The sequence below is a fragment of the Terrapene carolina genome, unplaced genomic scaffold (assembly GCF_002925995.2).
Source record: "Terrapene carolina triunguis isolate 2854851 unplaced genomic scaffold, T_m_triunguis-2.0 Scaffold62, whole genome shotgun sequence".
NCBI classification, from domain to species: Eukaryota; Metazoa; Chordata; order Testudines; family Emydidae; genus Terrapene; species Terrapene triunguis.
This window is the reverse complement of record NW_020664413.1, coordinates 6,963,521-6,988,740: the sequence shown is the minus strand read 5'-3', so window position 1 is coordinate 6,988,740 and position 25,220 is coordinate 6,963,521. Positions and strand designations below refer to the sequence as shown.

General features: G+C 41.3%; 1 protein-coding gene across 1 annotated transcript in view; it reads right to left on the bottom strand.

Moving 5' to 3' along the window:
- RALB (RAS like proto-oncogene B) overlaps positions 1-24,132 on the bottom strand; it is a 66,408-nt gene extending 42,276 nt beyond the window's left edge. Inside the window, exon 1 of the mRNA XM_026647392.2 lies at positions 24,001-24,132. The gene's annotated coding sequence lies outside the window, so the exon portion shown is untranslated. The remainder of the gene's footprint in view (positions 1-24,000) is intronic.
- Positions 24,133-25,220: the final 1,088 nt, after the last annotated feature.

The window sequence follows — 25,220 nt, the reverse complement described above, 5'->3', positions numbered from 1 at the left end:
GAGGGGGAGGGATGGTGCTGGGAGAGGTGAGGGAGGGGTGGTGTTGGGATGACAGGGGCGGGTTGGTGTTGGGAGGGGTGGGATGGCAGTGGGAGGAGTGGGGGAGGCTGGTGTTGGGATGGCAGGGGAAGGTTGTTGTTGGGATAGGTGGGGGAGGGATGGTGTTGGGATAGGTGGGGGAGGGATGGAGGGGTGGTGGGATGATAGGGGCAGGGCTGGTGTTGGGAGGGGGTGGGTATGGGAGGATTGTATAGGGAGGTGGCTGAGGGAGGGCTGGTGTTGGGAAGGGAAGGAGTTGGCAAGAAGGAGGAGGGGAAGGGAATTTTTGGATCCAGCATGCTAGAGATTAAAACCCAGAGATACTTTTTACTTCACCATCTGAGATATCAAGGAGTGCGACATGAACTCTCCCTCAGACGATCCCAGTTTAAAGACACTCTACAAATGAGGAAGAAAAATGTGCTGGGGTTGGGGGGCGGGCAGGGAAAGATGGCAGCAATACCACTGCTCAGCACAGCAGCCAGCTGCCCATCAGGAATGGCGAGGGGGATCAAACAATAAGCTGTGAGGCCTTGTCTTGGGCGAATGCTGGATGCTGCTGACACACACCCAGAGTCTGTGTTTGTCTCTCTCTCTCATACATCGTAAGATGCCAATAAAATATATTTTATTTGAATTGGGGTAGTAAGAGGATAGGGATGGATGGGAGGAGATAGTTTTGTTGTGAGGGGACAGAGTTGCTAAAGGTCCAAAGTTCTCTCTCTTTTTAGGAGTCCCATCCTCACCTAATGAATCAGATAAGCAGCCAAATAGCAGCTTGCAAAGTTTTTCAATGCAGTCTACAGCTGCCTACATATTTAATCTAAAGAAGTAGCCTATGGAGACAGTTTGCAGCACGTCACACTGGCTTAACCCGAGTATTGCCTGCCTTGTGGAGACTTCGGATGTGTCTGCGCTCCAGCTGGGATCAAGTCTTCCAGCCTGGGTATAGTCGGGCTAGCTGCTAAAAATAGTAATGTGGATGTTGCAGCTTGGGCGGCAGCTTAGGCTCTCAAGCCCACCTGTAGTGCTGGTGACTAGCTCCACTCTCCATCAGAGTTGCAACATCCACACTGCAATTTTTACATGCTAGTGTGACCTTTAACCACATCTATCCTCTATTTATTGGTCACAGGTGAAGGGGAAATGTAAACTTGTAAAGTAATCCAGGCATATCAAAGCATATTGTTTGCTATAATGATTTGAATCCGTATGCGTTGTGACCAGTATTATGTGCATGGTTACCATAGGCATTATACGGTGTATTTTTGCCTCAGTACTTTGGGAAAGAATTTTACACATCAATTTAGAGGAGAATAAGTTCCTTTGTATTATTATTTGCATTGCACCAACTGTATCCCAGATGCTTTACAGACAGAAAGATGACAAATTCCCTGCCTCAGAGGGGTTAAAATCATAGATAAATAAACCTCCATCTGTTTGAATGTTATCTCCAACTGTTCTCTCTCATCATATGTTTAGATTGCGAATTCCTTGTGGCAGGGACTGTATTTCTTACAGGTGCATACCCAGTCAGGTTCCCATTATGCTAGATAGTGTGCTTTTTGTGCTACAGCAATAATAATTAACAATAGCCCGTGTGAGTGAGCAGTAAACTTTTTTTTTTTTTTTTTTTTTACAAAGGAAGAGTAAGATATATAGACATCTTGGAACAACAGCTACATTTTATAAGTGTAAAACTAAAATCTGGGGAGAATGTCAACTGGCATGAAGGAACTTAGAAATCATGGTGATGAACATGATAGGTAAGTTAGATTTGCTAGTAGTGAAATGAGTTGACCAAAAGAAGAGGGTTTTAAGTAGGGATTTGAAGGAGAGATTGGGTGGCACATGGGTTCAGGGAGGACGTTCCAGGTAGAGGAGGCAGAATGAGAAGACACACAATATACTGAGGCTGATTCTCCACTGCCTTACTCTCCCCACCCAGTGTTGTCATTTACACTTGCAGAAAATGGGCATGAAATTTCAGCACCTATGTGAGTGGAGAATTCTGATTTGGCAATGTTTTACACCCCTTTGGCCCTCACTTTGGACAAGTGCAAATGACTACACAAGGAGACCGTAAGTGGAGAATCAAGTCCATTGGCTTCAATGGGCATGCCACCCACTCATACCAATTCTCAATTTGGACCATTGTGTTTAATACAGAACTCCTTGCATGCAGAGTTTAATGATAATGTTCCATAGTGTTGAGAATGAATGCCCTTCTGTCTCATTCCAGTTTCTCTTCACTAGCTGGGATCATCTGGAATTATCCCTTATAGTGGAATACGGGCAATATTGGTTGGGTGGATCAGTGTTGCAAGGTCCCTCAGAAAACTTCCTTCCATATTTCCGTTTATTGCTGACATCTTAAAAGCCATTATTAGTTTTTGGTTTGTGGAACCTGGGATTTTGTAATAGATCAGTTGTGAAATGAACAGTTCATATGACATTTTGAAGAGAGCATATTCATACCAAGGGCTTCCACCTAGAAAGTTCAGAAACAACTGTCCTTCCAGGAGTTAAATTCTTGAGTGCCACATAGATATGATATGAACAAATTTTTGCCACTGTTTCCACTGAAGATTATACAAGTTAGGAAGAATGAGTTTGTAATCGTCCTTGCCTTGAGTATTATCAGTGTAGCTGTCAGCTAAGCAGGAACTGCAAAACCTTTATAATTGAGGAAGTTTGATTTGCAGAGCCTAGTTGTAGTTTGTGGCACCGGAAGTTAGAAAAACAGGGCAAGATTCTTTCCTCTGCTGAGATCTGCTCAGTGCAAGGGACAGCAGGTTGTGGGAGTCAGTTACAACTCCCTGATTCTCTGCCTTGCACAACTCCAACCCCAACCCTGGCATAGGGTAGAATGACCTAGGGGCTGCTCTGACCTATGCTAACTGGCAACAATTCCTAAGGGACTACAGGACATCTGAGAAGTGAAGGAACACTAGCTGTGATCTGTCTACATTCCCAGGATGTCCTCTACACTGGAGTTGGGGTGTGGGTGAAGGGGTGTTGGCTACACCTGCACAGAGTTTCCTTCCACTCACTGAGGGTATTCACAATTGGCCATGTGTGGTCAATGTTCTGCAGTATCTGAGTGGCACAAAGGAGTGGATCAGGGGAGAGAATCAGGCCCATCAGAGTATTAGACCTTACATTTAAAAGCACACCTCCCATGTGCAGATTTTGTCATCCAGTTTATTCTCAAATACCCTGGCAGAAGAGAGACTCATACAGACTTGTTCTTTCTTACTTTGTTGTTCTCTCAATGTAAAACAACACAAAGATCTGTTTGGTCTTTGTGCATGGAGAAGCATAACACCAACCATACTGTAAAGATGATTTTGGACCTTTAAAAGGTTGGGTCTGGCTCTGTCATGCTCTACGAACTTCAGGATTCAAAAAACCCAGGTGGAGTAAACTGAAATAGTGGCTACATGTGGGAAACAACTCATAGTATATGAAATATAACTGTTTTTGGCCTCCAAGGAGTTAATGGCAGTTTGTTTTCCTCAGCCATTTCCTCTTTGCCACAGACAGCAGAAGTCATCACAGTGAAACAGACTTTCAATGGAAAATCATCTTGCAGCTTCAGCTAAAGCGGAGATTTGTGACAGGATAAAACCCCAAGGTAATTTGTAAGAGGAAGATTCTTAATGACCTCTCCTAGCTTATGAGGCAAGGGATTTCACATTCCAAGTGGTTTAAGAGTCCTGCACCTGCAGGTCAGCATAGTAATCAGTAACATGACAAATTTAGGGCTGGATCTTGCAACCTCACATGAGCTGTCTTTACTCATACTTGCAGTTCCACTGAGCCTGATCCTAATCCCCTTAATCAGGGCCTGATCCCATTGAAGCCAAATAGCATTTAGCTATCAATTTCCATGAAAGTGGGGCTTGCTTAGGAAAAACTCCTATAGAAGGCAGGGAGAATTTTTCCTCAGTAACAGTGGAGCAGACAATATTGAGAATGTGGCTTACTGAGTTAATTGGTACGACTCAGTTGAGTAAGGGATGTAGGATAGGGATTTGAACCAGTATGGAAAATGTTGCATGCTGGGAGAGAATCAAATCTCAATAATAAGGAACTAAAATTAAATTGTCCAGATCACATTATTGATATATGTATCAGTTAATAACATGAGTAACTGGATGTGATAGCAACCAGACATTGAATATGAGGTGATCACTATTTCAAAATGAAGCCTTGTCAATACAAAATACATTAAGAAATCTCAAAATATCTGTTTCTGTATATATAGTATTTAATTAAACTGATTTATTCTCTTACAAAGAGACCAGGTCAATATCTTCTTCTAGAAATAAAAACCATAGCTTGTTATCCATTAAAGAGAGACCTGCATATTTGGCTGTAATGTCATTATTTATGTTTAATGCAGGTTTCTCTTTTTAATTTTATAAACAGGTATTGCAAATATTGTGAGGCATGGAGGCCTTTTATCCAATTAAACCGAGTAGGACTTTTTTCTAAGCACTGTATTTTACACAAGATAGATTTTTGGATCTAAATGTAGTTACAGTAGTTAGTTTCTCTCATTGTATTATTCATGTCTCATTATAATACCTTCACAGAGTTACTCTGACAGTGCCTGAAAGCATATGTGATGTTTACAACTCTTTCTAAAAGTCAAAAGGAAGCAGGGGGATCAGGTGGACGAGGCTTTCTTCAGGCAACTAACAAAAGTTACTAGATCACAGGCCGTGGTTCTCATGGGGGACTTCAGTCACCCCGATATCTGCTGGGAGAGCAATACAGGAGTGCACAGACAATCCAGGAAGTTTTTGGAAAGTGTAGGGGACAAATTCCTGGTGCAAATGCTGGAGGAACCAACTAAGGGCAGAGCTCTTCTTGACCTGCTGCTCACAAACAGGGAAGAATTAGTAGGGGAAGCAAAAGTGGATGGGAACCTGGGAGGCAGTGACCATGAGATGGTCGAGTTAAGGATCCTGACACAAGGAAGAAGTGAGAGCAGCAGAATACGGACCCTGGACTTCAGAAAAGCAGACTTCGACTCCCTCAGGGAACTGATGGGCAGGATCCCCTGGGAGAATAACATGAGGGGGAAAGGAGTTCAGGAGAGCTGGCTGTATTTTAAAGAATCCCTTGCAGGAACAAACCATCCCAATGGGTAGAAAGAATGGTAAATATGGCAGGCGACCAGCTTGGCTTAACAGTGAAATCCTTGCTGATCTTAAACACAAAAAAGAAGCTTACAAGAAGTGGCAGCTTGGACAAATGACCAGCGAGGAGTATAAAAATATTGCTCAGGCATGCAGGAGTGAAACTGGGATTGTTTAGTCTGCAGAAGAGAAGAATGAGAGGGGATTTGATAGCGGCTTTCAACTACCTGAAAGGGGGTTCCAAAGAGGATGGATCAGTGGTAGCAGATGACAGAACAAAGAGTAATGATCTCAAGTTGCAGTGGGGGAGGTTTAGGTTGGATATTAGGAAAAACTTTTTCACTAGGAGGGTGGTGAAGCACTGGAATGGGTTACCTAGGGAGGTGGTGAAATCTCCTTCCTTAGAGGTTTTTAAGGTCAGGCTTGACAAAGCCCTGGCTGGGATGATTTAGTTGGGGATTGGTCCTGCTTTGAGCAGGGGGTTGGACTAGATGACCTTCTGAGGTCCCTTCCAACCCTGATGTTCTATAGCTTTCACTGCACTTGCAACAATACCACTCTGCACTATATTACACCTCTACCCCAATATAACGTGACCCGATATAACACAAATTCGGATATAACGCGGTAAAGCAGTGCTCTGGAGGGGTGGGGCTGTGCACTCCGGCGGATCAAAGCAAGTTCGATATAATGCGGTTTCACCTATAATGCAGTAAGATTTTTTGGCTCCCGAGGACAGCGTTATATTGGGGTAGAGGTGTATTAAATCTCCCAGTCTAAGGGTTGGTCAATACTTGACTGAGGGAGCTCCCCTGAAAATCCAGATGCTGCAGGAAGTGATTCTGGTGATTAAGTAAATGATGTGCTTTTCTCTAAGTCATTTCTGAATCATCGTCCCAACAAGGTTTCAAGAAAGCACCATACTCCCAACTATGCGGCCTTTTGCATGAGCTGTGAATCCAAGTGCCAGTAAGCTGTAGTCCTTAACTTTTACCAAGGGGAAAGTGTTAACCCAGGTGTACTGAGCACATTCCAGTTTGTATAGTTATATTTTGCATACTTAATTTCCTCCTGTAAATTCGCTTTGATATAGATTCTTCCCCTGATAAGCTTGTGTAATGTGTTGTGCACTGTTAATCAGCTGTTGCATTTCACCCCAGAGGTGACAGCCCTTCAGCAGTGGGTAAAGTGGTTCCTTTCTATAGTTTGTCCAATTAGTAAAGTTGATAAGGAGATCCAAGTAGCTGAAAGGTGCTACATAAATGTAGTATCATTGTGACATAATTTCTAATCATCTTAAGTCATTCAGTTGTTCAAAGTAGTACTGGAGAAACAACCTGCATGATAATCTTCTGGGCTTCAGAACATTTTTACTACAGAGGGGACCAATGTTCCCTCTAATTTTTGACAGGACATGTGCGCAAAAAATTTCTTCTGTGCACGGTGTTTTGCCGTGTGTGTGGGGTTTAAGATCTGTGTGCACACGCAGACCTTAGAGGGAACAGTGGAGTGGACATTTACCAGTAATGCTGTTCAGTATTCATATGTTCATTTACACAGTATTCTTCTATAGAAACAACATGTTTCTTGTGGTGGGGAAGCCAATATACCTACAACCAGCTTCTCATTTCCCTTTGACTAAAGTGATTAAAAAGTATGATTACTTTAGGTTTGATGATTAAGGAAAGTGATTTAAAAATGAATGTACCTTGTACCACAACAGTATTGTATAACAGCTCCTCTAGCATCCCTATCTTCTCAATCAACTATAGCCTACATTTATGGGCCTGACAAAAGGGGTTGAAATTAACTTTTCATTACAACCCTAACTGCTAGAAGCTAATTATGTTAGTATAAATTACTAGTGCTCCTCCTGCTTATACAGGCCTTACTCATCCTATTAATTAGCTCAGATAATGAATGAATACTTAAGTGCCTATGGTCACAAAATATATATCTTCTAAGTGACATCCCTTATTTCTGTATCATTCCTCTGATGTATGTCCTGCTGCTATATTGAGATACTGTTAAAACTCAGGGATGATATTCCTTTTAAAAAAAGCATGGAATGGATTATTGAACTTCTGTGTAACAGTCCTCAGCCTCCACGTGGTATGGAAATAAAAAATAATTTGAGTACAGCAGGACATTCTCTCTCTCTCTCCAGTCCTGAAATTTAATGATTTCCATGATGGATTTCTTTTTTTGCATAAACATAAAAATGTAAAGCACAAAAGCATAAAATTCTACATTAAAATACTATTGAAGGAGGAACAATTAACAAGAGCCAGGAATTCTCAGTAAGAACTTAAACCATAAATGATTCTTAGCCCAGGGCTAACGCATAATGTTACACACAACATACAATGTGAGTCTTAGGAACCAAAGAAGAAGTCAAGAACCTTCACTCTAGATAATATGTCTATTTTGCATTGAATAGGGTTCTATATTTGATTTAGCGAGGGCAGTAAGTTATTAGGAAACAAATTAATAGCCAAGTTAACTAGAACAGAAATATGCTGACAAGTTATTTCAAACGACACTTTAAATTGAAGTAGAGGTGCCCAAATTTTGCAAACCTGAGGACTGCTGATGGGATTCACCGAACTTGTATACACTGTACTGTGTAGGGCCAGTTCTTTAGCTGGTGTAATTCAGCATAGCACCATTGACTTCAGTGGAGCTACATTGATTTACAGCAGCTGAGGATCTGGCTTTATATGTTAACAATTTTTTTCAAAAATAAATGCCAGTAATCCTAAATTTGTCTGATTTGTAGTATAACACATCTGGCCTTGCAGATCTTGTCCTGTCCCTGGGATTAACATTTTAGGACTGCCCAGCATCCCTCGGCCTCTTTGGCCATTCCTTGATCAAACCAAGTTTAAAGTCTTGATGGTAACCCTGGGCCAGAATCCAATCTCAGTTTTAGCCCATTGACGTTACACTAGTGTAACTGAGGCCAGAATCTGGCCCCATGTATCTGTACTGAAGACTGCCAACAAATACCTTTCAGGAGGTGTTGTCTATTCACCTAAATGGAAAAAAATGTGCCCAAGACATGTCTATACCTGTTAAGAGGCTTGAGAACTATGATTTTACTTTAATCATACAATCAACTTTGTACAACTTTGGGATCATGTTTATTAGGTAGCTTTACACAAGCTTTTAGGGGACAATTAATCAAAATTTGACATTTCTGATTGTAAATTGCTCAAATCTATTCAGACCTGCAATTCATCCTCAAGCCAGATTTTGTGAAGGACAACTCTAGAAACTTTGGCTTCATTTGTCTGATCAGACTATTAATACCAGAACACTAATGCATCTGAACTGTCACATATAGCTACATTCCTTTCATAACCCAAACCAAGGCTTTACCCTTTATATATGCCTCTCTAATAGTTTTAGTAGGATTAAAGCCAAGCATCTGAACACATAAGACTTGTCTTTCTGCTGCCTTGCATCTTTTGTAGTCTTTTGTAGTCTTTTATATCTGTAGAAAGTGGATGTAAAATGCTACCAGATCAAAATGACACCTTGTACTGGTGAAAATGACATAGAAAGTGCAAGACAGTGGGGAATTGGGGCCATAATGTATGCATTAAGCTCTACAGATTGATCCAAAGTTCATTAAAGTCCGGCCAGAAAATGCAAATGTAGCCCAGAAGTGGTTAATTAATGTGCAGCATCCAAACACTTCCATATTAGTGAGTGCTAGATTTTCAGTCAGTTTTACTTGCTGTAATCTATATTTACACCTCATTCTCATGTGCTGGTATCTTCTGACAATCAAATCGGCATTACTTTTCTGATAAAAAAAGAGTGAAAGGGTACCTCTCTTCAAAAGTGGAATGATGGCTCAGGAAAGAGAATCTAGAGGTCTTCAACACTAGCTGATAATGCTGAACCCAGCACAGTAGTGATCAAAAATCATTACCAATAGATGTTTGGTGGCACATAGCAAATGTTGGTCTCGGGCTGCTTCCCATGGGAAGCTTAGTGGGGATATGAATAGGGGCAGATATTCCAGGCATACTGGATGGCTCCGAAGCATGTACATAGTTGGGAATGGGCAAGAGAGGCAGATAGGTAGACCCATATTTTAAAAGATGGATTTTTTCTTATATAAGTGTATTAACTCATCAGGTTACTCCCTTGTAAATTCAGAAAGGGTCTTTAAATAAAACAAGCCTGAGAGCTTATTGCAGAGTGGAGGCAGCTGTCACTTCCTTCCCCACAAAGTGCGTCCTCACATGCACTTTGGAAACCAAATTTTTGCCAATGTGGCATGAGACATGCAGGCAGATGCCAAATGGAATAACCATATCACATCCCTGCAAACCCACCTTTTTCACTTTTCTTTGCAGAGCCTAACCATGTACATCTCCCCAACTTGATGCAATCCCACCCTTTTAACTTTCTCTTTGCAAAGCCTAAGCAATGTGACCACCTGCTGCTGCAGCTCTCTTTTGATTAGCTTGTGAAGCATGCTTTGCTTGAATCAGCTGAGGATCCTCAGAGTCCTCCAGACAAAAGACTCAGCAATGATTGTGGTGGTGGTTTTCTTAAAATTTCTCAGGGGATTTTTTGGGGAGGTTTCAATTCAGCAGGAAATGGATATAAATTCAGTTGAATTTTTTTAAAATGAGTTTGTATTTTATTCATCTTTGGCTGATATTAGCAGAGATGGGCCTGAGCTATCATGTCCCAGTATGATCTTTCCTGTCTTTTGGCGGGAAGCGGTGAAGACCCAGTGTTTTGGTTCTGCCCATTACAAAAATAGGGGACCATTTGCAAAATTCAAACTTAAAGTTCAGGGCTGTTCAGATGTGGGAGTTTGCCTCATGCTCATCTTTGATATTTAGTTGACATTGAGTTGATATTTACAGTTATTTCCAGAATGCTTTGTTCAGCAAGACTCCTAGTTCTTACTAACTTCTTCACTATATGAATAAATCACATTCAAGTTTTCCCACTCTGTGCTTTCAAGCATCATCTTGCTGCAACCTTTGTTTAAATAAAAGATAAGACCAATACGCTACTTCGCATGAAAGTTAAAAATAAAAGCAGGTAAATATAACATTTTGGAAGAAAAACCTTACGATTTGAAAACTGAAACATGGGGAATTTTTTGGCAATGGAAATACAAAGTTTGAGCCTCTTGTCTATGCTAGGACTCTCTTCTGCATCCTCAAAAATCATCTGTATAAATTAAAATATAAACATCCTTTTATAAATTCTTGAATCTGTGTTGGTCATGCATTCTTATTACAATGCCAGCATGTGTGTCCTGACACAACCTCAGTTATGCTACCGTGTTCTGGTTAAATGAGAATGAGATTTATCTCCTAGCTGTGGGAAACAAACTCTCCTCTATCTCCACAGCTTTCTGCATCCTCATGTGATTATTGCACATGCAACAAGTTCACTGTACCTCATGATTGAACTGTTGATCCTGGACACAGCTATCACATGGCACAGGTGAACTTTCTTGTAATTACTGGGTCTTGTTTCTCTGTAGCAGGTATAAATTAAAAGGAATGTGTCCTGTCAGTTCACAAAAGCTCCAAGTGTAAAAACAAGTAGATGTGATTGATTTGTTTTTGCCCTTAATTGCTGTACCTACAACCTACCGCATCAGTTTCACCAATTTCTTTCTTCTACCTCCAGTAGAGAAATCCCCAAGCTGTAGAATAAGCGCTTTCCTTCACCTCCTCTTGCAAGAGCTGATAGCAAGAAGGCCAAGCCAAGGCAGTTGTAATAAATCTTTAGCTGTAAAGACTTCAGTCATAAGCAGGCACCACATGGCCATCAAGGTCACAAGCTGGGGATGGGGCTGGGCAGGGCAATAGACAGTGCAAGTTTTCTCTCCAAGAGACAGGCCCCTTACCACTTGAGCTAAAAATATGCCTCTACTGGCTGTAGGGGTAATAGTAAGGCTTATTAGTTACAGACCAGCCACTAGTGGGTGACACACATTTCATGCAGTACAGGGCCATGCAGTGCTTAAAGTGTGGGGTGGGGGAGAGAGAGGGAAGGGAAAGTGCTGCAAGGGGTCACAGACCCAGCAAAAAAACATTTACTGGGAGCCAGGTTGCTAAGGGGCACACTTTAAGCTCTGTCTTACTGAAGCTGCTGCTCCCAGAGGATGACAGACCCTCACTTTTTTCAGACCGCTTTAAGCGCTGGGGCCATGCTGCACAGATACACCAACCTGAACATTACAGACTAATTCATACCTGTCCCTTCTTTTCTATCTACATAATCCCACCTCGCCTAGCGAAATTCCAGCAGCCATGCTTGCTGCTCTTCCCCTGCAGATTTGGAGGGGTAGCTCCCAGATCACTGTCATGCTCTGCAACAGCTACTACAGTTGATGTGAAAATGCATTCTCCCAGACCCATGAGGTGCTCCCAGCTGGACAGCAAGACATACGAGGTGACACCACCCCTCTGGCTACTACTATGCAATACAGACCAGTCCATCAGGGAAGTGGTTATGGGCTGGGTTCTGGTTCAAACCTAGCCTAGGACAATAGTGGCTGGAAGTTGGTACCATCACAAAAACTACAAATGCAACTGACACCTTAGCAGTCTCAGCAGAGGCAAAGGATTGAGTGGGCTCTGGAAACTGAACAACGCTCTCTGCTCTCCGGTCAGAATTAAAGCATATTGGCATGGCATAGTGGGGGAAGTTTACACTGCTACTGCCTGTTCTGTGGATAAATATAGGCTTTCAGTTTCCAAGCACTGCCACCTATGACCAAAACTCAATATACTTCAAATGAACTAACAAAATGCAGCAGCTGTTTAACAGTGGGCAAAAACACTCTGCTATACCTCTCTAGAAAAGGAAGTAAGGACTAACTTCTTCAGTTGAAGCATTTTGTGGAGGCAGGACAATAATTATGCAAGTTGGAATTTGCCCACGACACCATGGCTAACAACCCTGTACCTGCAAAAAGTACTATGAGATCTCTGATGAACACAAGTGGTCAAAACCTCAGTTTTGCATTTCCTCTGAATAGTTAATTCCCAGTGAATTAGAGCGAAGCATTGCACATCTTTTTATAACAGAGCACTGCTTCCATTTTCTGGCAGGTACTGCCCACGCGCCTACCTCAATGAGGAAGGTACATGCACTTTTTCCACAACTAATGCTAGCCTCGCCTTGCTGATTGATTAGCATGAGTGGGCAGGATGCCCCCCCTTTCCTCTGGGGTAGCTATGAAGCAACAGGATGCACTCTCTTCCTTCCACGGTCTCAGCTTGCTGCCTCCACAACAGCCCCTGCCTTTGCTGGCAAGATATCCCAACCAAATTCCAGTGCAAGTAATTACATTCTGCCTTCCTGAAAATTTCCCTGCAGTTTCAGATGGATAGCATCGTCTTACTACTTCCCTCTCATAAGCTGTTGTGTAGTGCTGTTAAACAACTGCACTGTTTCATCCCAGCAGTGGATGCATTTCAATTGTGGGAGAAGTGATCACCATATAATTGTATTATGTTGATGATGATTATGGCACCTAAGCATGCTGGGCACCTATATTAGTTTGTAAAGTGCTTTGGCACTTTTTGGCTTGGAAGGAGCTATGTTAATGTAAGATGTTTTCTTAATTTTCATTACTAACACGGTATGTGCTTACAATTTGTGGTGGGTTTTTTTTTATCCCAATTGTGACACTTGTACATGTCTGGCCCCTATAGCTATGGACATTTTCCCCTATTGACTAAGAGAAAATGGAGTCTTCACGCACCCTTTTACAAACTCTAAACATTGCTATTAGGTGAGAAACATGCATGCTCCTTACGCATGACAATTCTTAGCACCATACTGCAGGAGGCAGCATAGGGGCTGCATAGTCTAATGGATTGAACACCAGACTAGGAGCCTGCAGTATTCATCCTGGTTCTGACAATGACTCACTCTGTGGCCTCACTTAGCATTCAATAACTCAGCTTCCCAATCTGTAAAATGAGGATAGCGTTTATCTTTCTATTTCACAGGGTGTTGTCCTGATTATTTAATATTTGTACAGCACTTCTAAGATATAAAATGCTAAGTATTATTACAATAGGCACATACATGTGGCAGAGAGGGCATTACTGTGCTCGCCATTAGCATCTTCTCTATATTGAGACTCACGGTCACGTTCTGCTCTGGATTTACACCTGTATAACCAAGAGCGGAATTTGCCAGCTGTTCCTGTAAAGCTCATTTGCATTAAGATAAGACTGGCCCTACTGGGTCAGACCAAAGGTCCATCTAGCCCAGTATCCTGTCTTCCAACAGTGGCCAGTGCCAGGTGCTCCAGAGGGAATGAACAGGACAGGTAATCATCAAGTGATCCATTCGCTCATTCCCAGCTTCTGGCAAACAGAGGCTAGGGTAACCATTCCTGTCCATCCTGGCTAATAACCACTGATGGACCTATCCTCCATTGTAAGGGACCCTTTTTGTTTCCTGGTTCATTTTTATTGATTTACATCAAATCATAGACATGCATGGTGCCTAGAGGTGTAGAAAAACACACGGCCCTTCCCTGTGAAGATTACAATAAAAAATGAATAAATGCACAGTAAAAAGAACAGCGGATGCCAATGATCAAGGGAATCCAGCCCAGGGAGTGTGCTTTTCCAAAGACCTGACTGAACATGCATTAGTAACTCATCATCTGTAACCGGACAGAGTAAGTAGATAGCAACGCCTGGTGGATAAGCACAGAAATGCTTTATAGCAGCATTTTCAGAAGGGATTTTAATGAAGACAGAAAGGTGTATTTGTTCAGAAAGACTTCTCCGTAAAGATTTACACCAGATAAAATAACTTACACTCTTTTACACCAAAAGTTACTTCCTGAGGAATGAGAGTATAAGAAGTAAAGCAGCTTTTCCTATAGTATATTTTTATTATTATCAAAGAGTGCTCTTAGCCACAGCACCTGGAGTGACATTAGCAAACTCTGGCTGCAGTTTCATTACAGGATTACCTTCAGAAAATCCCCTGCCATTATCAGACATGCTGACAAAACCAGAAACGTGTTCTTCGTCCAAAGAGGAAAAATGTAATTAGCTCCCATCCATCTAAGTAAGGAGATGAACTTCATAACTGAGAGTTTTTGTAGTTTTCCACTGTGTGTTAACTGGCTGCCTGCATTGAAACTGAGCCAGGGATGAATCCAGTATCAATTGTGCTTAAGCAGGAGTTTCAGCTGAAACTCCATCCATCTCAATCAATTAACAAAAGAGTTTCCCTGAAGATAAAGTAATTGTTTCAACTTGTATTTCTGTGACTATGTTCAGTTTGGTAATTTATACCTAAATCGTAATAAGATTTACACTGCTAGTTCAAGTAATATTCTTCTCAACAACTCTTAATTTTTGGACTAGCTCAGGATGTGCAGTAATTTATACCTGATCCTGGTCCAAGTGGCATCAATTAGAGCTTTGCCATAAATTTCAATGGGAACAAGCTCTAGCCTTGCTCACCTTCTCTCCTCACTGCTCAGCCTCTATTATCAACAATACACAGGGCCCAAACTACCAAACCCATTGAAACTGATGAGATTATTCATACAAGTAAAAGGTTTGCAGAATCAATCCATAGTCTGATCCTGCAGACCATGCATATGCAAGCTTTCCATTTATTTTCATGAGAGTTATGCACTCATAATTACGGCAGTTGTGTGTGGAAAGCAGGTACATGCAAATGGCTAAAGAAAGGGAAGGAACATCTGTTGTCCTGAAAGTATGCTGCAGATTTTGTTTTCTCACTGAGTGATACTGAATGGAACAGTAATTTTATTCACTAAAAGTCTAGGGTGGGATTTTCAAAAGCAGTCAGCATTGGCCTAATTACTGCAGATTTAGGCCAATATTTGAAAATCCCACCCTAAATCACTACATAAGGGTTTTATTCGAACCTCAATCTTTATGCAATCCTCCCGTCATCAGTGGGAAATCCACTGTTGGTAGAGGAGCCTACATGAGCCTAGCTTTGTAATGTTGACCAATGGGCAGTAATAAAAATGTTATTGGCTCTTGCCCAGAATGGGTTAACACCCATGGTCTACATGATGCTGGAGCTATTGGCCTCCAATAAAAACCAACGGAGATGAGACAGAACCATCTGAAGATTTGTAATGCAAACTCTTAATCCGGCAATTAAGTTTAATCAGTTATCTTATTCCTCAGTTATCAGAAGAAATCAAATTTGTTATTATGACTCTTTATATGCTAAAACATAGGTGAAGCAGCCAGAGTACAGAACTAGAAGCCAAGAACTGAATTCCAATCTTAGCACTGCTGATTATTTACAGTGTGGACATGTCTACAATTAAAAAGCTGCAGCTGTAGCGCTTCAGTATAGATACTCCCTATGCTGATGGGAGGGGTTCAAGTAGGTAAACCACCTCCTCGAGAAGTTCTTCCGTCGACTTAGCACTGTCTACACCAGGGGTTAGCTCGGCTTAACTACGTCATTCAGGAGTGTAGATTTTTCATGCCCCCGAGTGATGTGGATAGGTTGACCTAACTTTTTAGAGTATACCAGGCCTGTCACTTAACCTCTCAGTTTATCCATCTATAGAAAGGGGATAATATTTTTTTTTACCTAATCCTCAGGGATCTTGTGAGGATTCACAAATTAATGGTTGTAGAGCGCTATGGAGAAATAACTACTTAGTATTATTACTAATAGTAGGCTTGCCACCCTTCTAATTGCTGGTAACCGGACCCCTGAGGCCTGCCCTGACCATGCCTCTTTCCCCAAGGCCCTGCCCCTGCTCCACCTCTTCCCTCAAGGCCCCGCCCTCTTCTCTACCTCTTCCTTCGAGACCCCACCCTCATTGCATGCACTCCTCCCCTTGTCGATTGCTGGATCATCTCAAGGAGCCTGCCTGCAGGTAAGAGGTGGTCTCGGCTGAGCAGGAGCTGGCACAGCTTAATAAACCAGCACCTCATATTACCCTGCAGTAACCTGACTTTTGGTTCGAGTGCCATTTAGGCTTGCCAGGTCCCCTTTTCGACCAGACTTTCCAGTTGAAAACCAGGCACCTGGCAACCCTAAATGGCACCCGGACACAGAAGCCAAAACCCAGACTGTCTCGGTAAAACCCAGACGGGTGGCAACCCTAACTAATAGGCATATCTCCAGGGAACTGCCATGGCTAAACATAAACAAATATATTAACAGTATTATTAGTGTTATTGGATGTATAGAAGGTGTCTAGGTTTATTGCTATGACGACTGTTTTCCCTTAAACATTCCTTGATACTGCCAGAATGTCTGCTACTTCAGAGATAAAGGTTAATTAAACACATCCGCCCATTAAAGCAAGGTGCAAACATTGCTCTATGGCCCAAAGCTAGTCTTCTAAACTGTCATTGTTGAAACCCAGCCATAGTTGGAAACAGAAGCTAGTCCTCAAGCAAAATAGTTTCCGCTGAAACTCATTTCTGCAACAAACACAAAAGGCTTTCCCCCAAGATTAATAGTTTCCTCTTGTATTTGTCTAACTGAACCCAGTTTCTGCAAGAAACATTCCTATTGGTATTTGTATGTTGAAAGAGCCAAGATATTTTAAAATCTTTCCTTATGGTGCTATGATTAGCACATGATGATGGAATGCTGGGGAAAAATTGTACCTTGCCTACCTTGCAAACACCACGTTAGATAAGTAATATAATTTAAGATAATGAGGTAATTCATTTTTCAACATCTATGCTGTTTGTTTACTTTGTGCCTTTCACTCAACTTGCACAATGAAAACAGACCAGTCAATTCACTTTCATTTATTCTCGGTTTCTTCTCAATTTCACTTTCTGTTTCTGATGCACTAGCAACACAGTGTTGCATTTGCATTCTTAATTCTGCAGGGAGAGTTCAAGGACCCTTTCTGCAAGCCTTGCATGATGAATACTTTGGCTTACCCTCTCTGAGCAAAGATGTGGCTGTACCTCAATTTCTTGCTCACTCTCCAACAGGGGAAAAGGGATCTCTTTTATATCCTTTTCCCAGCACGCACTGCTGCCATGTCTACAACTCCTATCACTTCTAGGAACTACTGTCCCCTGAATGCTTCCCTTCTGTGCTGAAACACTATCACAAGACCGTTCAGGACTAATTTAAAAACATCAACTAGTAATGGGACGAACTACATGAGTAAAGATTACTCAAATTTTCACTGTACGTTTTTAAAATAAATTTGAGGATTAAAGTGAAGTGACATGATGTCTTAGTCATAGAAGCTTGTAGGTTATCTACTCCCTAACTCTGTTCCCCAAAAGATGAGAATATCCATAAGTTCCACTGCTTCCAGGACAAAAATATGAGCCCCAGAGCTTTCTCCACCTAATAATAATAATAAATTAAACACCCTTCCTTCTCATTCAGACTGTCCATGGGCAATTTTCTCAAAGTCATTCCTTATTCAAAGATATTTGCTGAATAGTTTCTGCGAATATATTTCTTAGTCTATAGACTCTTCATGCCTACCTCTTTGTGAATATTCAGTTGTCAACATTCTAGCTGTTCTCATTAGTTTTTATCAGACATATCGGCCACATATTGTTTCCATTTCTGGATTAGATGGGTAACTCAGACCTGGGTTTCTGTCAGAATACTCACATTTATGATTCCCAAGTTTGCTTTGCGCAAATATTCTCAAGTGTTTGATTAAAATTTGCAGTTTCCACAAACGTTCCTGCTGGTAAACTTGTTTGCTAGATTGCTGATAGAAACTGTACACAAAGGGAGCATAGTGAATATTCATGGAATTTTTTTTTAGTTATTTACTCAGCTTTATTTGCATCTGATCCAAAATCCACTAAAGTCAAAAGGAGTCTTTCCATTGTCTTCAATGGGCTTTGGATCAGGCCGTTAAATACCATCTGCCCAGTAATGAGCATTAGACAATACAGCCCATCATCTCCAAAAGACAGAACCTCCAACCACTGTTAGATGCACATCTCTGTAGTACTGCCTTGTGTACTGTCATCATTTGGCATCAGATCATTTTCTAGATTCTGATTCAACACTGAAGTCTGTGAAAAGACTCCCCTGGACTTTAATGGTAGCTCCATCAGACCCCTGGTGCAGTACTTGAACCAATGATTTTCTCACCCAAAGGTGAGTGCTGTTGACTGAGCCATAATGATGCATGCAGAATATGCTCATTATTAAAATCTGAAAACCATTCAGAAGAAAAAAAAAAAAAAGACAGTGGGTTAGATATGTTAACTCAAAGGAGGAGACAGAATGGCATTAGCTTTCTGATATAACTTCCCCTCACCAGAACTGAATGAACCACTTGAATGCTGCTTGGCTTTACCTAACCTCCTATACATGGGATAAAATACACCTCCGCTTCTGCATTATATTCATAATATGGTGAGTTCCTTTTGAATTGCCTACATACCATGGAATGCCAACCCTTAAAAGAACATTTCTGAATGCCTCCACCACACAGGATCTGAATTGTATTCAGTGGTGAAGCAGCTAAACTTTTAGTTTATTTTTCTGATTTACTTACAATTAGTTTAGCAGGTTGTTTGCAAAGCCTTGCTCTGTATGTGTGATGTTATATACACCTTTGGGGGGGGGGGGTAAGAGAGTCAAGAGGTAGTTTGGCTTGTATTGGTGTCCTGTAGGTCAACACAGCTGTTGTTGATAACACCCTTGGTGCCATCTGCCTTGCACTGAATTCCACATCACAGGCATGCCTCATGATACTCAATACTATGCAGGTATCGGGGTAGCCATGTTAGTCTGTATCTACAAAAACAACAAGGAGTCTGGTGGCACCTTAAAGACTAACAGATTTATTTGGGCATAAGCTTTCGTGGGTAAAAACTATGCAGGGCCATTGATTTACACTTGACTAGTGTAACTGAAAGCAGAATCCTATACCTAGTAAGACGTGCTTGGCACTTAATATTAATTGAGCAACCAAAGGATTCAAATTAGTTCTGATTCAGGCATGCATGTTCAGTCTAACAGCTTCCACAGTCTCCGGGGCTTGGGAACATGCCAAGGTGACACTATTCCCTCCCCGCACCCCAACCTAAACATGTTTTTGGCCCATTTATTCTTCCCGCTATTAGACAACAAAGTGAAGTATGCAGTCCCTTGTTAGCAGTGCGATAGGAAAGTCTATGGATCACATGAACCCAGACAAATATGCAGAGTATGCTCAGTACATCTATAAAGCTTGTTGTGACTTGCTATAAGCCTGTACCTAGGCAGTATTAATTTAAACCTGTTTTCAAAGATTGTATCTCTTTGTGCACTGTTTTATTCAGAGATGACAACACATAATACAATACACATAATACACAGTATCTGCACATTCAAGCAGATACTTCTTAAAGATGCAATTATTCTCACATGCCTAAGGCTACATTTTCATTTAGAGAGCAGAACGTAGCCAGCAGCAAGATCTTTTAGGCACCGGGGGCAATAACATTGTTATGCTCTATTTGTTAAAGTTATGTGCATTATTATGTGTAACTGCTGCAGAGCATGAAAAAGGGCATTGCCATGTTGTCAGTAAAGAGACCAAAATGTGTTTTAAGTGTGTCCCTTGTTTTTCAGCAGAGATCTCTTTGAGAATAGTTATCTGGGGACAGTCAGTGCTACTATGAGCAAAATATGGCAAACTGATAAGTAAAAATGACTTCTTAACTGAGCGAACAAAACACCAACCAACCATGTTGCTAAAATTTCTCCTTACTTAGGAGAAATTAAAATATAATAATCAAGCATGCAATTCAAAACAATTGTTTTCATCATCTTAGAGATCTATCTTAAGCTATATAGGGGATAAGTGTGGTCTGTTGAGTAGAGCACAGGACAGGGAGATGAGACTGGATTCCAATTGCAGCTCTGGCACTGACTCAGTGTGTGATGTTGGGCAAATCTTAATTGTGCCTCAGTTTCACCATTCCACTCTGTAAAATGGGGGATGGGGAAATGATACTGACCTACCTCACAAGTTCTTTGTGAGACTTTAATTAATTAATTAATTTATGTTTGTGACACACTTATAGGTTCTTGGATGGAAGGCACTGCAGAAATTATTAAACACAGAGATGAACATGATATTATAGGGTCACACCAGCATGGCATCTATAAAGGAAAGTCAGGTCTCTCCAATCTATTATACAATAAAATAGTGCACAACAGGAGAACCAGTCAACAAAGGCTCTCAGAAAAGGCTATTTAAAGAAACTTGGCAGTCATGGCTAGGCTATGGCAAATGGAGTAAGGATGAATGGTATATTATAAGAAGGTAAAATGAGTTGTCCTCTCTAGTTATTCAGAAACAAGGTGATATCCAATGCAATTGAAAGGCATCAAGTTTAAATCTGGTAATGTGAAATTGTTTTTATCAAAATCATAATCTTTGGAACTCATAGTCACAAGGTTACTGGCCTAGTGGACAGGGGAGAAGCAGTAGATATAGTATATCTCAATTCAGTAAGGCTTTTGACAGTCTCCACATGACATTTCCATAAACAAACTACGGAAATGCATTCTACATGAATTTACTATAAGGTGGACGCACAGCCAGTTCAAAGACCATACTTAGACAGTTATCAATGGTTTGCTGTCAAAATGAGAGGGTGGATCTAGAGGTGTCCCGCAGGCGTCAGTCCTGGGTCCGATACTAGTCAATATTTTCATTAATGCCTTGGATAATGGAGTGGAGAGTATGCTTATAAAGTTTACAGATGACACCAAACTGGGAGGGGTTGCAAGCACTTCGGAGGACAGAATTAGACTTCACAAGGACCATGACAAATTAGACAATTGATCTGAATCAGTAAGATGAAATTCAATAAAGATAAGAGCCAAGTACTTAACTTAGGAAGGAAAAATCAAATTTACAACTAAAAAATGGGGAATAACTGGCTAGGTAGTAATGCTGTTGAAAAGCATCTGCGGGTTATAGTGAATCACAAAAATGTGATGCAGTTGCGAAAAAGGCTAAATATTCTGGGGTGTATTATCAGGAGTGTTATATGTAAGACACGGGAGGAAACTGTCCTGCTCTGCTCATCACTGGTGAGGCCTCAGCTGGAGTAGTGTGTCCAATTCTGGGTGTCACACTTTAGGAAAGATATGGACAAACTGGAGAGTGTCCAAAGAACAGCAACAAAAATTATAAAAGGTTTAGAAAACCTGACCTATGAGGAAAGGCCAAAAAAACTGGGCATGGTCACTCTTGAGAAAAGAAGATTGAGGGGGGACTTAAATATGTTAAGGGTTGCTAAAAAGACAACTGTGATCAATTGTTCTCCATGTCCACTGAAGGTAGGACAGGAAGTAATGGGCTTAATCTGCAGCAAGGCTATTAGGAAAAACTTTCTAACTATGAGGATAGTTAAATACCGGAATAGATTACCAACGAGGTTATGGAATCCCCATCATTGGAGGGTTTGAAGAACAGGTTGGACAAACACCTGTCAGGGATGGTCTAAGTTTACTTGATCCTGCCTCAGTTTAGGGGGCTGGAGATGATGATTTCTCAAGGTCTCTTCCACTTCTACATTTCTATGATTCTATGATAAGATATCACTGAGACTAAGAGCTTAGTAGGATTCAAAAAAGGGACTGAACATTTATATGGTAATGAGAATATCCACAGTTACATCAGATGAAATAAAAGGGATATAAATCCTCATGCTTCAGGACATAAGTCAGCCATTAACACATGGATATTAGAGAGAAGATTCCTCTATGAACAATTTATTCCATACATTTTCCACTACAGGATTTCTTGCATTTTCCTCTGAAGCATCCGATACAGGATTCTGCACTAGGTAGACCACTGAGTTGATCTGGTACAACTACGCCTATATTCCTAAGTCTAGATCCAGCAGCACATAGGAGGACATTAGACAGACATCATGGAACTGGATGCACTGTGCTCCCACATCTTTACCAGCATGCTTTGTTTCATGCAGAGAAGTCTTTATTTTTTCTCCTGGGTTTCTTTCCACTGGTATCCTAGCTGCACTGGAGAAGCAGACCTTTCTGAGTGAAGAACAAGCATGTAAGAGGTATCCCTCACCTTCTAGATCTGAGTGGAACTATCAAAATGGAGGAGGAGCCAGAGAAATAACTGTTTGCAATGGATGAGTGTCCAGTAGTCAGCTGCCTTAACTTCCAAGACAATTCTAAACCCTTTACCTTCTGAGTCTTCACTGGAAAACTCACAAGACAGAGGAGATGACAGTAGACAAAGATGATCCTCTCTACTGTTCTCCTGCTCAGGCGCCCCTATAATGACAATTGATCATTATATACTGCTGATAGAACTGTAGTAAGCAGAGAAAAGGTGGATAAGAAGCACAACAGGAAGGTATTGGTGGATGCACTCAGGCACCACATAATGAAAGATGTGCAGCTCCTGCTAAACTCTGATAGGCTAAACTATGCCTATATTGTTAGCAAGTCAAGCCACAATTATTGGTCCCTCCCTTTCATTCACAAAAATATCACCATGCTATCTGTAGGTCCGACTCAAAATGAAGTGCATGCATGTAAACCACAGTCAGAGCACGTTACTAGCTTGTCTGTATCTTATACAAAGTGTAGCAATTCTTTTTTGTTTTGAAAGGAACACTTTGGAATCAGACTGGCATTTGCTACTATAACAGCACGTCTTTTGCAAGCAGCTAGGAAGGGGGTTGCTTCATGAACTAGATATGGGGATTGATTTGAGTGTTTTATATGGCAGTTATAAATGTTATACTGAATGTTGATATTTTAAATGTTATGAAGTGTATGAGTGACAAAACCTAAGGGTCGGATTCTGCCACTCTTATCGAGTAGTACCTTATTCTGCGAACAGTCCCATTAAAGTCAGAATAAGGTAATACTCAATGTGAGTAAAGAGTGGCAGAATCTGGCGCTATGTTTAAGAGGCTGTTAAAGTAAGTGAAATGTGAAATTGAACAGTATCCTTTTAAAATAAATCTGCTTTCTGTGTTAATGAATAACTTAGCTTGTATCTACAGAACCACATTGCAGAAGGCAAGCTGAAGATTTGTCTTCACTATAAAACTCCTTATACTGGAAGTGGCTGCACATTGTACTTCTAAGATATTCTAGCATTACACAGACAACTAATACAAGAAGGTCCAGTCCTTGCACCACCAAGAATAGTAGAACTCTTTACATTTAGATCTTACTTTGCTCTAAATGTCAGAGCTAGAAACAGATATAGATTAATGCAGAAGGAGCAATAACATTTGGTAGTTATGCTAAGGAGCGTCAATGACTCACTCTTGATAAGTTTGCTCAGTCTGTGAGCTTTAGGGATGAACCGAGATTAGCAGAGGAAAATGGCCTTTTGATTCCCTTTATATTAAGTTTACTGCCATCTAATACTCTGAAGCTCATTTAAGTCAAAGGAGATGCAAAAAAAGTAAGAGGTGCTTGTCATACAACATTATGGCAATGTCAAGTTTTCGTTCAGTCACATGTAAACAAAGTAGTAGTTTTTTCCCCGTATCTCCATAGCGAGTGCTACATTGCCTCATACAATGAGTATGCCTCGTTTCTCCCCTGCCACTGGCACCCACCAATGATCTAATTTCTGTACTCTAGACAGCCCATCCGCTGCCCCTTTCACTCCAGCTATATCAGGAAACTCAGCTGTTCCTTGTTTGCTTCACTGATGGAAAGTGAAAGTGGGGTGTTGTCCTTTGGGTTTTAACAACTATCCCAGGGTGCACGCACAGTTTTCTTGATACTGCTTTCTGATTTAGAGAAATTGTTAGCTTAATTAGCTGATACTCACTGTGCTCAGAAGGGCTGTTAGTCTTCTAGCTGCTATTTCTTAGAGAGCACGCATGAAGCAGGCAGGCAGTGGCAAAAGCAGCCCCACACAATCAGCTACAGCGTTCCAGGCCAGTTCACAGTGACTGCGGCTGGACTCCTCCTAGTGCTTCACAGGGCAAGGAGAAAGGGGAAGGGCTCAGGATGTGATATCATACACTCGTTCTAAACACCAGGAAACAGAGAGAACTGAAATGTCAACTCTTCCGAGCCATGGGATGGACAATATCTCTGGCCCTCCTCCCCCTCTCAATAAAAGTTACAAGTAAGTAACTTTTGACTACTTATAAAACAGTATTTAAGATATCAACAGCCCAGCAACATCATGGATTTGCTGCTAAGCTCTTTGTCCTCCTTTCCTGCTTCCTTTGTTTGTTGCCCTCATTCATCATTTTATGAGGAGTAGGCCCTGATCTTGTGATCTGATCCATGCAGGGAGATCCTTGTACCTGCTCAGGGCTCCATTGACTCCAGCAGAGCTCATGCAGGCACAAGAGTCCACTTGCATAGATCTAATAGCAGGACCAGGACCTTATCTTTTAAATTCTTCAGTGAAGAAACCATGGGTACAATTTTCAAAAGCACCTCAGTAACTGGGGAGCCTAAACCCCATTTTCAGAAGTGACTTAGGCACTTGGGTTCCTAAATTTCATTGAAAGTCAATGTGCAAGTTCAGATCCACACTTTGTGCAGGTTTGGATCCAGCTCCAGACTTTGTGTCTCAAGACAATCTCTAATTGTAATCCCTTGTAAAAATAATCCAGGCCATGTCACTATAGTCTGTTTCTCAGATTACCATTTATATTCTTTAAAATAGGAATGAGTAAATCTTTGGAGCAAAGCAGATGTTCTAAATTAACTGTCACCCATTTTTCCCCCTCTCATTGTCTGGATACCCCTTGTTTATACAATGACCTCAAATAGCAGTCAAGAAAAAGCAATATAATTTCATTACACAATCTTCGAGCACATAAAAATGTTCTCCATGCTGTTTGCTGTGGCCAACTATTGCGTCACTGCACTGCACACCCCTTCCAAATCTCCTTCCCAAGTTTACAATTCCCCATTTGCTGGACTTCCTCTCTAGTTAATCTCCTGGCTTCAGCTCATTCAGGATTCACCATCGAGGCTACTCACCGGGACTGGGCCTCCACAGCAAACGATACAGTAACTCCTATTTCC